Below are 16,066 nucleotides of genomic sequence, written 5' to 3'. Positions count from 1 at the left end.
GGGCCAAGATACACATGGATATAGCCTCAGAAAACTCTCAGTAGGGATGCTGGCTATCCCAGACTGGAAATTTCATAGTCCTCACAGGCATATAGCCACTTAAATAAGCACCCTGAAGTAGGCTTGCTGTGGGAAAGGATATTAGATATCTCCCAGTAGTCAACCATGATGCTGTAGCAGAAATGAGCGGCTGTCTGGATTTGAACTGTTGTAGGGGTCAGGAATCCCATCCAGAATCTGATCAGGGACTTGCTGTCTAAGACTACAGAGTTGTGTTGGTGCTTGGACTAAAGGCAGGTTCACACGTGGCTCACACTGCCCCTTCTCCTGTTACTGCAGTCCTGCCCACAGAAGGTGCTGAGCCAGTAACTCTGGCTATTCCTGTTACCCTGTGCCCAAGCTTCATGGCTAGGGGAACTGCTTAGCTCTGGCCAGGGTCCCGTTCCCAGGCAGGCACTACCATGTAGCAGTAGAGAAGAACACCACAGTTGCTGTTGTCACCCCACCTATGCAATTCCCACTGCCAGCCACCCCTGCATCCTATCTGACCAAGTTCTGTCAAAATTGGGTGTGAATGCCACAGAGGAGGTGCCCAGGTTCCTTCTGCTGCCTCTTCCCATGCAGCATCTGGGCCTCAGGCCCCTCACTACTACTGGTGCCTTTAATGTCAAGGTCCCTTGCTTGTTGCAGAGCTAGCTTCAACAATGCCTGAGGAAACTTGTCACCTAATAGGAGCCACCATTCCCATTATAAGAATAGCCCCACAGTGAAGACCCCACATCCACTGTTGTCCACATCACACTTGCCTGAATTGCTAGTGTGTTTCCACTCTTGCATGGCCCATAGGGGCAGTGGTGCTATCCACTCTCTATACCATGCCCTAATTTACTGATCACAGCTGAAAAGCTACAGAAACTACACAATGGTTCCCGGCTAGAATCAAAAGCCAGCCTTGTCAAACCAACACCCAAGACACATTTTCAGGTGGAGTCTGCTTACTAAGAAGGCTACTAAGTCTTGGGAGGTGGGGGTTGGGGGTGACTGCCAACCAGGATCATCCAGTGCTGCAGTCTGGCTGGGCACAATTCAGGAGCCACTTGTCAAAAGAAACGAACTTTATTTTTAGAACACACACACCCAAACCACACAGCTCCTCAGGAAAAACCTTCAGAGCCCAACTGCCACCACCGGCTTCCCTCAAGCCTCTCAACTTCCCCCACTCCTCCTACTCTTGAGGCTGATTGGCTGGGTCACGTGGGCAGAGCCAAAAAAAGTCCCCCAATGAGCAGCTCTGTGGTCTGAAAGGGTGGGGAAACAGCCCAATGAGCATCACCGCAGAGGAGCCAATCAGTTGGCAGCCAGAAGTTTGCTGGGGCTGCTGTGAGCCAATCATCAGCTGGCAGCTGGAAGTTTGCTGGCAGCTGGAGTTTGCTTGGGCCCCTTCGGCTGTGGCTCTCAACATCTCCCCCTCTCTGTTTAAACAACAAGCATGTGGCTTAGAGACCATGCCTGCCTTAGGTTGTCCAATAGTACATATGGTCCTTACCCGTTACCGGATGAGCTGACCTCAAGGCGTCAGCCTCCTGTCTTAGGTTGGTACCATTGCAATTGGATCTTACCTGTCACTGACTACAGGTCCAGTATATAGCCACACCTGTGGATAGGTCTTTGTACCAGCGGGGGGGGGGGGGGGGGGGGGGGGCTGCGGTTCTTTGCCTCACCTCTGTTGGCCTCCAAATTTTAGCTGAACGACCATGACAAGCAGAAGGGAGGAAGATACACCAAGCCAATTGACGGCTCCTTTTGGAAAAATTGTACCACCGATGACACCATCAGCAAAAAAAAAAATTGTACCATTAATGGCTCTTACCACCGATGACACCATCAGCAAAAACACCCCAACACTACCACAAGTCGCTGCACCAACAGATAGTTCACAATGCATGCAGGTGCAAGCAGTTCAGTGATGGCTATTGCAGAAGCTGTAGATTTTGGTTTTATTTTTGTCTTCACCGGCACTGGGATGAAAATAGGAATTCTGGCAATAATGGATAAAGAAAAAATTATGTAACATTCCAGAAGGCACTAAAAGAAAACAATTTTCTTAACAATTTACATTACCTTGAAGAGAATTATTAAATATAATGAAAAGGAAAGGTGAAAGTAAACAAACAGATCTGTTAACCTCCTTTTTTGTTCACATATTAAAACAATCCTCAACAGTTGTTTACCCAATTTAAATTAAACCATTTAAATCACGTGAATAAAAAAAATATTTAGATCCATTTTTTCATGAGCACTCATCATATATGATATATGGACATACATACATACAAACATACAACATAAAACACAAGTGTGCACACATAACATAATAGTAAAGGCCTTATAACTTTTTACAGGTGAAATCTCCATTGCAATGTTTAAAAACTCTATAGTCAAAAAATAGAACTGATCAGCAAAACATTAACCTAGGTCTATATGAGCTCAAAAAACAAAATAGAACTTCATGATGTGGGAAAGGGCAATAATAAAATAGATATTGAAAAAAGCATCCTGGGGGCTGGGGACGTAGCTCAGTTGGTAGAGTGCTTACTTTGCATGCACAAGGCCCTGGGTTCAATCCCCAGCACCACAAAAAACAAACAAACAAAAAGAAAAAAGCATCCTGGTTCTGTCACAGATGTAAGGATAGCCAAACTGGAGTTCTGGATATCAGCTGTTATGGATTTGAGTCAAATCATCTTCTTTTTGGTCTGTAGAAATCGCTTTAGTTAATCTTTCTGGAATCCAAATCGGCTGCTGTTCTCCCTGTGGAAACACACAAACAGACCCCCAACTCCAGCCAATCACTGGGTCAGGACCTTTCCATTGTCCTGTTAGAATATCCTTCCAAAGTACCTTGGGCTTATGTACATTTTTTGGACACATATGCCTTTCCGCAGCACTAAGCCCTGATGAATCCAAATTTAAAAAGTTTAGAGTAAAAAGGGTTATTTTAAGTTTATCTTTGGGGAATATATACCCCTTCCCAATTCCGTCTTTTTGCTTTAATAAGTACATTTTAATAGTTTGATGAGCTCTTTCAACTATGCCTTGTCCCTGTGGATTGTATGGGATTCCTGTTATATGAGTAATGCCAAATGTTGAGCAAAATTGTTTAAAAGAGGTAGAAGCATAACCTGGACCATTATCTGTTTTTAACTGTTTTGGAACGCCCACAGTGGCAAAATTTTGTAAGCAATGAGCTATAACATCTTTAGTTTTTTCTCCGTCATGAGGGGAGCCCATCAAAAATCCAGAAGAAGTATCAACTGTAACATGCAAATATTTTAATTTTCCAAATTCTGGCAAGTGTGTGACGTCCATCTGCCAAATATGGTTAGGTATCAATCCTCTAGGATTGACTCCAAGATTAACTTGTGGTAAAAAGGTCACACAATTTTGACATTGTTTTATTATTTGTCTAGCTTGTTCCTTAGTTATTTTAAAACGCTTTTGTAAAGTATTAGCATTGACATGGAACTTTTTATGAAAATTTGTAGCTTCTTCTAGTGTAGAGAAAATATGTATGTCATGTGTAGTTTTATCTGCTAAATCATTGCCCAAACTAAGGGCTCCAGGCTATCCTGTATGTGCCCTGATATGTCCTATAAAGAACGGATCTTTTCTGTCCCAGATTAGACTTTGTATAGTGGAAAGCAAAGAGAAAACAGTAGAGGAAGGGGAAATCCTACCAGCATCTTCAAGGGATACTATAGCATTAACTATATACTGACTAACGGAAAATAAATTAAATACAGAATCTTTAAACATCACAAAAGCTTGTAATGCTGCATTTAGCTCTACCTTTGAGCTGATTGGGTACTAAAAATGTAAAAGTTTGATCAGGGGTAACTACTGCTGCTGTACCATTATTTGACCCATCAATGAATATATTGGGAGCATTCATGATAGGTGTTTTTCTTGTCATTTTTGGAAAAATTACAGGATGCGATGACCAAAAAGACAAAGGATTAGATGGTAAGTGATTATCAAATGAAACATTAGATTTGCACATGATTATTGCCCAAGTATTTAACTCATTAGCTAACTCATCAATTTGATTCATAGTATATAGAGTAATAATTTTATTGGGAGAAATTCCAAACACTCCCTTTGCTGCTTTTATTCCTTTGAGTATTAATTGTCCTACAGCCTCAGGATACCTAGTAAGAATAGTGTTAGGAGAATAAGATAAATGTATCCATAATAATGGACCTTCTTGTCAAAATACTCCTGTAGGAATATTTTTTGTTGGTAGTACAATAAATAATAAAGGCAAACATATCAATTCTATCCAAATGCATATTTTCTATATATGTTTCAATGATTGTTAATGCCTTTCTTGCTTCAGGCGTTAACATTCAGGGTGAATTTGGATCTGATGGACCTTTTAGGATATCAAATAAAGGTCCCAACTCTCCTGTTGGTATACCTAGATAAGGCCTTATCCAATTTATGTCTCCTAATAACTTTTGAAAGTCGTTAAGTGATTTGAGTTGATCTACTCGTATTTGAATTTTTGGTGGACAGGCCATGGTTGAGGATAATAGAACTCCTAAATAATTAATTGGAAAATTTAATTGTACTTTATCTATTGCTATCTCTAGATTATATTTTTTTAATAAATTTGTAAGTGTGGCATAACATTCTAGCAATGTGTTTTTATCTTTGTGTGCTAACAATACATCATCCATATAGTGAAATATTTGTAGTTTAGGATTTTGATTTCTAAGTGGCTGGATTACTTTGTTAACATAAATTTGACACATAGTTGGGCTGTTAGCCATACCTTGAGGGAGTACTTTCCATTCATATCTCTGATCAGGACCTTCATGATTCAGTGCAGGGATAGTAAATGCAAAACGTGGACTACCCTCGGGATGAACTGGAATTGAAAAAAAACAATCTATAATATCTATAACTAAAACGTACCAGGTTTTTGGCAAAGCAGACAATTGAGGAATCCCTGATTGAGCAGGTCTCATAATAACCATCTCATTATTAATGGCTCTTCAATCTTGCAATAATCTCCATTTATCAGATTTCTTTTTAATGACAAAAATGGGAGTATTATGGGGAGATACAGAAGGTTGTATATGTCCCTCCGCTAATTGTTGTTTGACCAGGTCATGGGCTGCTTGTATCTTTTCTTTAGTCGGGGGCCACTGAGGAACCCATACTGGTCTTTCTGATTTCCAAGTAATTTTTATTGTCTCAGTGGCCCTTTCTGAAAATCCAACCCATGTCTGTCCGTTCCTTGATCTATTTGTATTGGTGCTGCTATACCTTGTTCTTGTTTTTCTAATCTTTTTCCTTTCCTAAAACCTTGTCTAGCCATAATAGTAGGAGCATTTTGATTGATGTTATTTGTTAATGTCAAGCCTAATTGATCTAGGACATCTCGTCCCCATAAATTTACGGGAAGATGATCCAATACATATGGCTGTATAGTTCCTTCACATCCTTCAGGATCCTTCCAATCTAATACCATTGCACTTCTATGGGGATTAGTCGCCACTCCTAGGCCTCGAAGCATTTGATTGGCTTGTTGTAAAGGCCAATGTTTTGGCTATTCTTGATGAGAGATGATGCTAAGGTCTGCACCTGTATCCAGTAGCCCATTAAATTCATGTCCTTGAATATTTAGTTTTAGCATGGGGCGAGAATCTAAATTTAAAGACAGCATAGCCCAATCTACACCTGTGGAGCCTAATCCCTTGGAACCTCTTTGTACAGTACGACTGGAAAATTTATCAAGCAGGCTGGGTATTATTAGTAACTGTGCTATTCTATCTCCTGGTGAAATTACTGATATACCCTTTGGAGAACTGGCTATAATTTTTATTTCACCTTCATAATCGGGATCAATTACCCCAGGACTTATCATAAGTCCTTTTAGAATAGAAGAGCTGCATCCCAATAATAAGCCTACTGTTCCTTTGGGAAGACGTCCTTTTACCCCTGTGGGAATGATTTGAACTCCCATCTCTGGAGTTAGTACTGCTCTGGCGGAGGCGCAGATGTCCAACTCTGCGCTCCCTCTGGTTTGTCTGATGAGGGAACTGATGGACAATGTGTCCTGGGCACTACACTGATGGGGTTGCTGGGTTCCTTCAGTGCTCCGTATATTTGTGGTTTTGGGCCCCGGAGCATTGGGCCCCCCTGTCCATTTTTTGGCAATGGAGCCCGATGCCTTTCTCCACGATATCGTGGATAAACACCTGGTCCTTGTTTGTTTTTTGATAATGGAGTACCCTCTATGGTGGTTTGAGAACGGCATTCATTAGCCCAATATCTCCCTCTATGGCATCGTGGGCAAATGCCCGGTATTCTACTCCTTTGATAACTAGTTTTGTTAAACCCTCCTCCTATGGGGCAATTAATTTTAAAATGTCCTGTTTGTTCACAATTGTAGCATGTTCTTGGCCTGGCATCTAAAGCCTGTTTTACTGCAGCTGCCACAATTTGCCCTTGTTCATTAATGTCTCTGGCATCTAAAGCCTATTTTACTGCAGCTGCCACGACTTGCCCTTGTTCATTAATGTCTCTACATAATTTAATATATGTGTTTAAATCTTCATTTTCTATGGTCTAATGACTTCTCTGCACCAACGATTCACTTGCTCATAAGCCAGTTGTTTTATTAATGGCATTGCTTGTTCTATATTCCCAAAAACTCTGGTAGCTGTTTGAATAAGCCTATCTACAAATTCAGCGTAAGATTCATTAGCTCCTTGTATTACTTTAGATAATTGACCTTGTAAACCTCCATGCCCTTGTAAAGTCTTCCATGCCCTAACCGCATCTGCAGCAATTTGTATGTATATGCCAGGATCATATGCAATTTGTTGCTGCTGATCCTCATAAGGTCCCTTTCCTAACAACATATCTAGATTTCTCTGAGGATAACCAGCTGCTGCATTTCGCCTAGCCGTCTCCTTGCAAAATTCCTCATTGTCAACCTTCCATAACAGGTATTGTCCTCCATTTAGCACAGCTTTACACATATTAGCCCAATCTTCTGGCGTCGTGTTCAAGTTGGTAATGGATTCGACCATGCTTACAGTGAAGAGTGCTTGAGGACCATAGGTTGTTACAGCCTCTTAGCTGCTTCACTTTTTTGAAATTTAAAGCACGGTGAATTCGCTGCCCTCCTGCCTCAAATACAGGGCATGTTAATATTTGAGATCCTGTCTCAGGATCCCATCTATCAACTGCGGGGTTGGGGGCCTCCCAGCATATGGAGGTGGCGCTGTTGGTTGGACACTTATGCCCTCTGGTGATAGAAAGGTGTTAGTAGCAGTCTCCTGTTGTAACTTTTCCCCTGATGGCTTTTTCTGCTCTAAGCTTTCTTCCTCTGTCTGACTAGCTCGAGAGGCCTTCTCTTTTACTTGAATCTTTTTCTCTGTCTGACTAGCTCGAGAGACCTTCTCTTTTACTTGAATCATTTCCTCTTTCTGACTAACTTGAGAGACCTTCTCTTTTACTTGAATCATTATGTCTTCTCCTTCCTCTACCATTGTCTGAACTGAAGGCTTTGGACTAAGCAAACCAGATACCAACGTCCACAATGGCAATGTGCCAACTGGCAGAGTCCCTGGGCTTTTCTTTTCTATTCTTTTTAAATCTTCACCATGATGGTTCCATTGTGATATATTTAACAACTCCTCCTTAAAAAGCCATGGGCTACATTTTTGTATTGTATCAACGTATGCCCTGACTGCTCTTGATTTTACTGGGATGCCTCCTTCCTCTAACAATTTACTTAACACTCTTTCAGTTTGTTTTCTACTAATTTCTGATCCCATATTTCTACTATAATACAACCCAACAAGATGACGCCAAACAAAACCGAGACAGAATGAAACAAAAATGGAACAACAAATATCATTATAGCCTTTCTCCCTATCTGTTCCTCAGACGCAAATAGTTTTTCCTCAGATGTAAGCAGTTTTTCTTCCGTCTCACTCATCTCCAGGGACAGGCAACTTAAAACAAAAGTGAAGCAAAACAAAAGAGGAATCTTAAAATGGCTACCCATCCTCTCGCCCTGCCCTCAGGGGCGAGCAGTTTACCTTATCACTTACCCTCAGTCGTTCCCCATGTGGGTCACCAAATGCCGCAGTCTGGCTGGGCACAATCAGGAGCCACTTGTCAAAAGAAACTAACTTTATTTTTAGAACCACACATGCCAAACAAAACAGCTCCTCAGGAAAAACCCTCAGAGCCCCAACTGCCACCACCGGCTTCCCACAAGCCTCTCCCTCAACCACAAGCCTCATCACCTCCCCCCATCCTCCTCCTCTTGAGGCCGATTGGCTGGGTCGCGTGGGCGGAGCCAAAAAAGTCCCCCAATGAGCAGCTCCGTGGTCTGAAAGGGCAGGGAAACAGCCCAATGAGCATCACCGCAGAGGAGCCAATCAGCTAGATGTTGCTGGGGCCACTGTGAGCCAATCATCAGCTGGCAGTCTGAAAGGGCGGGGAAACAGCTCAATGAGCATCACCGCAGAGGAGCCAATCAGCTAGAAGTTGCTGGGGCCGCTGTGAGCCAATCATCAGCTGGAAGTTTGCTGGGGCCCCTTTGGCTGTGGCTCTCAACAATACAGCAATGCTATCCTTCAGAATCAAAGAAATAAGACTTTCTCAGAACTGAGATAATTCTCTAAGACCAGCCTTACAAAAGATACTTAAGGGAGTCCTGTGCCCAGAAGTCAAAGAAAATGTCATGAAAGTAAATCCTACTAGGAGAGTAAATACACAAAAGAAAAACATTCTTATCAGTAAAGTAAGCCATCAAATCACAAAGATAAACGAGAGAAAGTAAAGAGCAAATAATATTCGAAACAACTAACAGGAATAAGCCTTTACCTATCAATGACCTTGAATGGAAACAATTAAAAGATAGCTGGACTGAATAAATCAAAAAGCAAGATCCAATAATATGCTTCCTAAAAAGAATTCACAAGTAAAAACATAAAATGAAAGAAGGGAAAATGATATTCCAAGCAAAGGGAAGCAGAAGCAGTAGCTACATTTACATGTGATGAAATAGACTTTAAGATAAAAACTGTAAAGACAAAGTCACTAATAATAATCAAGGATTCAATAAGAAATATGTTAAATTCATGTGTACCTAACATCAGAGCAACCAGTTTTATAAAATAGCCACTATTAGACCTAAAGGGAGAGAGACTAATACCGTAACAGAGGGGAATATCAATACCCCACTTTCGTCAGTGGACAATTCATCCAGCCCCTCCCCCCAAAAATGAACAAACATCAGAGTTCAACTATATGTCAGAACATTCCATTCAACAGCTGCAAAGTACACATTCTTTTCATCAATTCATGGAATTTTCTCTAGAATACACAATATATCAGGCCCCAAAATAATTCTAAATAAAATTTTTAAATGAAATTATATTCTGTATCCTTTATGATTACCATGGGGAAAAAACTAGAGTCAGCAACAAAATTAATTTAGACATGGACACTGAACAACATACATTTGAATCAATAGTGGTTTGTCAAGGATAAAAGAAGAGAAACATTAAAATTTCTGGAAACAAAATGAAAACAGCATGCCAAAACTTACAGTATACAACAAAACCAATATTCAGAGGGAACTTGATAGCAATAATGCCTACATTAAAAATTTTTTTAAAAAATTTCAACTAACCTTAAAATGCATCTCAATGATCTAGAAAAGCTAGAACAAACCAACCTCCAAATTAGAAGGAATGAAAGATCAGAGCAGAAATAAATGCAAAAGAGACTAAAAGGGCAATACAAAAGATCAATAAAATGAAGAGTTCATATTTTAAGAAGGTGAACAAAAGCAACAAACCTTTAGCTAAACTAACCAAGAAAAAAATAAGACCCAAATAAAATTAGACATTAAGCAAAAGAAGACATTAGCACAGAAATACAAAGGATCATTATGAGATTCTGATAAAAATAAATACGATATGCTAACATTTATAAATCTAATCTAGAAGAAATGGACAAATTTCTAGACACACATAACCTATCAAAATAAATCTGAGGACTCTGCTTCTTCTGGTTCACAGACAGCCACATCTTCTCCTCTTGTGCACATCCTCTTGTCTCTTGCGGTGCCAGCCACGCCTTCCCTAAGACACGATGGTGAAGATCAGAGTGAACGTATTTGGCCACATTGGGTGCCTGGTCACCAGGGCTGCTTTCAAGTCTGGCGAAGTGGATATTGTTGCTATCTGTGACCCCTTCATTGACCTCAACTACATGGTCTGTGTGTTCCAGTGTGTTTCCACCCGAGGTAAATTCAATGGCACAGTCAAGGCTGAATACAGGAAGCTTGTTATCAATGGAAAGTCCATCTCCAGGAGCAAGATCCTGCTGACATCAAATGGGGTGAATGCTGGTGCTGAACCTGTTGGGGAGTCCACTGGTGTCTTCACTAGCATGGGTAAAGCCGGGACTCATTCGAAGGGTGGTGCTAAAAGGGTCATCTCTGCCTCTTCTGCTGATGCCCCCATGTTTGTGATGACCGTGAATCATGAGATGTATGACAACTCCCCCAAGATCATCAGCAATGCCTCCTATAGCACCCACCAACTGCGTAATCTCCCGGCCAAGGTCATCCATGACAACTCCAGCATTGTGGAAGGACTCAAGACCACAGTACATGTCATCACTACTAATCAGAAGACTGTAGATGGCCCCTCTGGGAAACTCTGGCATGATGGTGGTGGAGCTGCCCAGAATATCCTCTCTGCATCCACTGGTGCTGCTAAGGCTGTGGGCAAGGTCATCCCTGAACTGAACGGGAAGCTCACTGGCATGGCTTTTCGTGTGCCTACCCCAAGGTGTCAGTTGTGGATCTGACCTGTTGCCTGGAGAAAGCTGCAAGATTTGATGACATCAGGAAGGGGGTAAAGCGGGCATTAGAGGCCCCCTCAAGGACCGGGTTGTCTCCTACGACTTTAACAGTGATATCCACTCTGCCACCTTCAATGCTGAGGCTGGCATTGCCCTCAGTGATCACTGTGTCAAGCTCATTTCCTGGTATGACCATGAATTTGTCTACAGCAACAGGGTGGTGGACCTTATGGTCCACATGGCCTCCAAGGAGTAAGAGCCCCTGGACCACCTGCCCCAGCAAGAACACAGAGAAGAAAGAGGCCCTCAGCTGTGGGGAGTCCCCTGCTCCTAACTCAGTCCCTCAGCAAGAATCTCCCCTCGTCCCGATTTCCATCCCAGACACCCTGGAGAAGGGGGGAGGTTTAAGGAGCCCTACTTTCACCACCAATAAAGTCTACCGCACCTCCCAAAATTAAAAAAAAAATGAGGACATAAAAAACCTGAATAGGCCAATAACAAATAATGAGATTGAATCAGTACTGAAAAGTCTCCCAACAAAGAAACCTCAGGACTGGATGGCTTTATGACTGAATTTTGACAAACTTTTAAAAAAGAACTATAACCAATTCTCAGATTTTTCCATATGATTGAAAGGGAGGAAACATTTCCAAACTCTAGGAGGCCAGCATTATCCTGTTTTCAACAAAAAACAAGGACACAACAAGAAGAAAGCTGTATAGACCAATATCCCTGATGAACAAGGTGCAGACAACCTCAACAGAGTACTAGCAAACAGGATTTAACAGCACATCAAAAAGATTATTTCCCCTGATCAAGTAGGTTTTATCCCAAGGGTGCAAGGATGGTGTACATGTGCAAGTCAATAAGCAATATATCACGTCAACAAAAGGAAGAATAAAAGCCATGTTATCTCAGTCGATGCAAAAAATAAGATTCAATGTCCCTTCATGATAAGAGCCCTGATCAAATTAGGTATAGAAGGATAATAAAGGCTATCCACAACAAACCCTCCGCCTGCATCGCCTGCATCGCAGTGAACCTGGGAAAGCTGAATACAAGTCCTGTGTCAGGAACAAGACAGGGAGAGGGAGGGGGAGTGTGGCATGTGGAATATGACGGAGGCTGGTGTGGCTGTGGAGGCTTCCAGGAGATGTGTTCTAACCAGGCCTCTCCTCCTTTCCCTTGGGTTCATGACTGCTTGCCATCTCCCTACAGAAATTGGACACAAGAGCCTGTATGTTCACAGGGATAAAGTCTGGGCAGGACAACACATTTTGGGGCCAATAGACTAGGAAAGAAAGCTCAGGTAGCTGCTCCTCTTCCCTTCCCCTTAAATCCCCAGGACTGACCAACGTTGTTTCTCTATTTGAGAATTCAAAAGTAAAGTTCAGGAATGGCTAGGTGGGGAAATTTTTTTTAAGGGGTGGATGACCAGATGTGAGATGTCTGAGGTTACCTGCTGTAGGATTCACCTCCCACCTCTATTAAATAAAGTTCACTGGTGCTGAGGATCTGGACATCTACCCTTTCCCAATACATATTACCAGTTAGAGTAGTCAAACATCTTGGGGAATATTGCATATAACAGGACATCTGAGAATTAAAATATCTTAATAGAAAAGATTAACAGAAAAGAAACAACTTTACAATTGAAGTACAGTAAAAAACCTTTGGATAATTAGCAATATGATTTTTTAAATAACCAGATGAAAATGTCATTATGAAAAAAAGATGAGATAAGTAGTGAAATCTATAGGGCAGAATGTGTTAGAGATTTTTAAAAATATAGATCATCCCAGAAGGAAATCAAAAATAGAAAAAAATTATAAAAGGAAAAATATATATGTATGTAGGAGACAACATCTAAGAAATACAATGAAGATTAAATTTTTGAAGACTAGTGGAGACAAATTTTTTATAATCAAAGCAGAATCCTTTTAAACAAAACTGTACAAAGGGAAAACCATTTTGTGAGTATTGTAGGGCTGAGCAAATGAGAAATATTTGATATTGATAGGAAGAGGGGTTCCCACTAGGAGAAGATACAAATATGGATTGGGGAAGTCAAGAAAGAACCCTGCAGCATCAGATTGGGATTAAAAGTATCAGTATGAACTCATAATTTTTATATATGATATATACACATATATAATTTCAAATTATATATATGAAATTGAAACGTTAAAATAGAGAATTGCAACCGTTTTTCAGTTCTCTCTATACTGAGAAATGCTGACCTTTGGCAAGATAACTTGTGGTGAGATAACTGAGAAATAAGTTTCTTTTACTGTTCCTTTTCAGACTTCCAACAACTGGGTTTAATACCCACTAAGATTAATGCTCAATTAAATTATTAAATAAGTAAACAGAGCTCAGGTCTTGTTTTCTAAACATTTCCCACTAAAAGGACACAGGCACCAATTCAAAAGGGCTCCTACTGGCCAAAATCTGAATTTGAGCATCAGTATATATGATGGTAGTAGTAGATTATGATTCACTAAATAAAATATCTTAAATTCATACCAGTGAAAGTTAGGTATAAAGAAAGGTAAATTCTTCCAGCAAATGTAGACAGAATAATAGAAAAATCACTATTTTGCAAAAATCATAGAAATAATTAAGTATTAATTATTCTAACCTTTTTGGAAAGCCATCTGACAATATTAATTAAAATTTAAAGTACATCTACCTTTATACCATTTTCCAATCCTGACAATGTCCCTTAGACATAAAGACACAAACATATAAAAGGACATGCTTAAACTGAATATGACTGACCATACTATTTGTTTATAGCTGGCATGTATTCTAGGTAAGCTACAAAATGGTTGGTTAGGTTCCGTGTCATGCTGGTGGCTATTGTTTTTAATATTACTTCAGTATGTAATGGTTACATGCATACCTGTAAGGTTTGAAGTTGCACCAAAAAAAAAAAAAAAACTGGGGCTGGGGATGTGGCTCAAGTGGTAGGTAGCACGCTCGCCTGGCATGCACAGGGTGCTGGGTTCGATCCTCAGCACCTCATAAAATAAAATAAAATAAACTTGTAGACAAGTTAAACATCCATTAGCAAAGGACAAATAGTCAAACAAATGATACAACCATATTGTAAAATATTTAAAGTTGTATTATCATTGATTAAAAAAACAAGATAAAATTGTAGCAGAACTACTGTTTGCCAATGTGGTATTCATTCTTTCCTTTCACCATGTAACAAAATGGTGGTTTTTATTGTTGTATTTATGTAAAATGTATCCAGTTAAACAGTAACACAATGTAAACTGTAGTGTTTACAGTTAGAAGTGACCATGTCACCTCTGGCATGGTGGTGCACCTATAATCCCAGGTACTCAGGAGGCTGAGGCAGGAGGATTGCAAGTTTGAGGTCAGTCTCAGCAATTTAGCGAGGCCCTAAGCAACTTAGCAAGACCCTGTCTCAAAAAATAAAAAGGGCTGGGGATGTGGCTTAATGGTTAAGCACCCCTGGGTTTAATCTCCAGTACCCCCCCCCCCCAAAAAAAAGTGACCACGTCACTAGTTATGACTGATTGATAGTGTAAGTGAAAGTTGATTTTATGAGAAATTGCTCCAAACTTATGAGGTTTCTTGTGTTTCTGGTCATAGGAGTAACTAACTGAGTCCAGGATTTTGCTATTATTTTTGACAATTAGAAAAATAGACTACATTTAGAAAAGTTTTGAGGCATTGAATAATAGGAAGCTCCAAGCCATGGTCCCTGACAGAAAAGAAATAAACAAAGGAAACCTTCACCACATTCAGGCCTTCTTCCTGTAGACAATTTCTGGACCATTGCACAGGGAGGATCCCCACACACATACACACACCAAAAAAATAGAGGAAAAAAAACAGGAAATTGCCAAGTTAAGGAAAGAAAAACAAAGTTCAAGGAAACTTGAGTTTGGGTATGGAATTCCAAGAGGAAGGAGATAACACAGAATAAGACTTACAGATATATTATAGAGATCTCCGTAAATTAATAACAGTGGAATCTGAATTGCAGGATACGTGTCCATGAGCCTAGGCAAGATCAGCTTCCATGAAAAGAGTTTCCAGGAAGAAGACGATTCCTAGAGATCCCAGTAGGCTGGAGATCACTGTTCCCATCAGCCAGGGTGGAAACATGGGGAAAGCACCTGGAATACTAAGAGATGGATAGGAAAGACCCCAGAGATGCCATGCCTTGGAAGTGAGGCCACGGTAGCCCTGGAGTCAAGCCCCTTAAACACTCTTAAAAAACAAACCTCAAGAGAAGTAAACTGAACAGATAACTACTGGTGAGAACATTGTCCAACAAGAATTTTTTAAAATACTAAAAACCCAGCAATCAGCAATGTATAATTAACAACATCCAGCTTCTGATAAAACATTACAGATAGGGAAGAGAAATATGACTCATAACCAGGAAAAAATATCTCACAATGGAAACAGACTCAGAAATGAAAGACAAGACAGAACTGGCAGACAGGTATTAAAACAGGTGATGTAGTTATGCTCACATGTTCAAAAATGTAAACATGAATATAATCAGTGAACAGTGGAAGTTATAAATGTGTACAAAAAACGGTAGCGATATCAAGTAAAATACTTAAATATTTTATTGGGTGTGATTAATAGAAGTTCAGAGACTAGAAAAAACAGTCTTAAAATAGCAGAATTTACCTAACCTGCATTAAGAGAAAGAGAAAAAAAAAGTCTTAGTGACTTGTAGGAATATTAAACTAATGGATGTTTCACAAGCAGATGAGAGAGATTAGGGCAGAAAAATATTTGAAAAATAATGGCTCAACATTTTTTTAATATTTGAATACTCCAAACAGAATAAAGAATCTCAATGAACCTTGAGCAGAAGACCCACATACACACACAAATGAAACCACTCCAGAATTAAGTTATTCAAAACCAGAAAAGTGACCAACTTGAAAAAGATATCATCCATACAGAAAAAGACATTATACAGATATAGAGGGGGAAAGATAAGAATTTTTATAGACCTCAGAAATTATGTAAGTCTAAAGACACTATAGCAACTTTCAAATGTGGGAAGGAAAGAGGAAATAAAGCCTGTCTGCCTTGAATTTTCAATCCAGTGAAATTATCCTTTAAGAAGGAAGAATAAATTAAAAAAATACTTTTTATC

At 40.1% G+C, this 16,066-nt stretch overlaps 1 pseudogene; it reads left to right on the top strand.

Moving 5' to 3' along the window:
- The first annotated feature begins 10,293 nt into the window (after positions 1 to 10,293).
- On the top strand, positions 10,294 to 11,193 carry LOC114108551 (glyceraldehyde-3-phosphate dehydrogenase-like; annotated as a pseudogene).
- The last annotated feature ends 4,873 nt before the right edge of the window (positions 11,194 to 16,066 follow it).

Source organism: Marmota flaviventris, chromosome 10, assembly GCF_047511675.1.
Source record: "Marmota flaviventris isolate mMarFla1 chromosome 10, mMarFla1.hap1, whole genome shotgun sequence".
Taxonomy (NCBI): Eukaryota; Metazoa; Chordata; class Mammalia; order Rodentia; family Sciuridae; genus Marmota; species Marmota flaviventris.
This window is presented reverse-complemented; position numbering and strand designations above follow the sequence as displayed.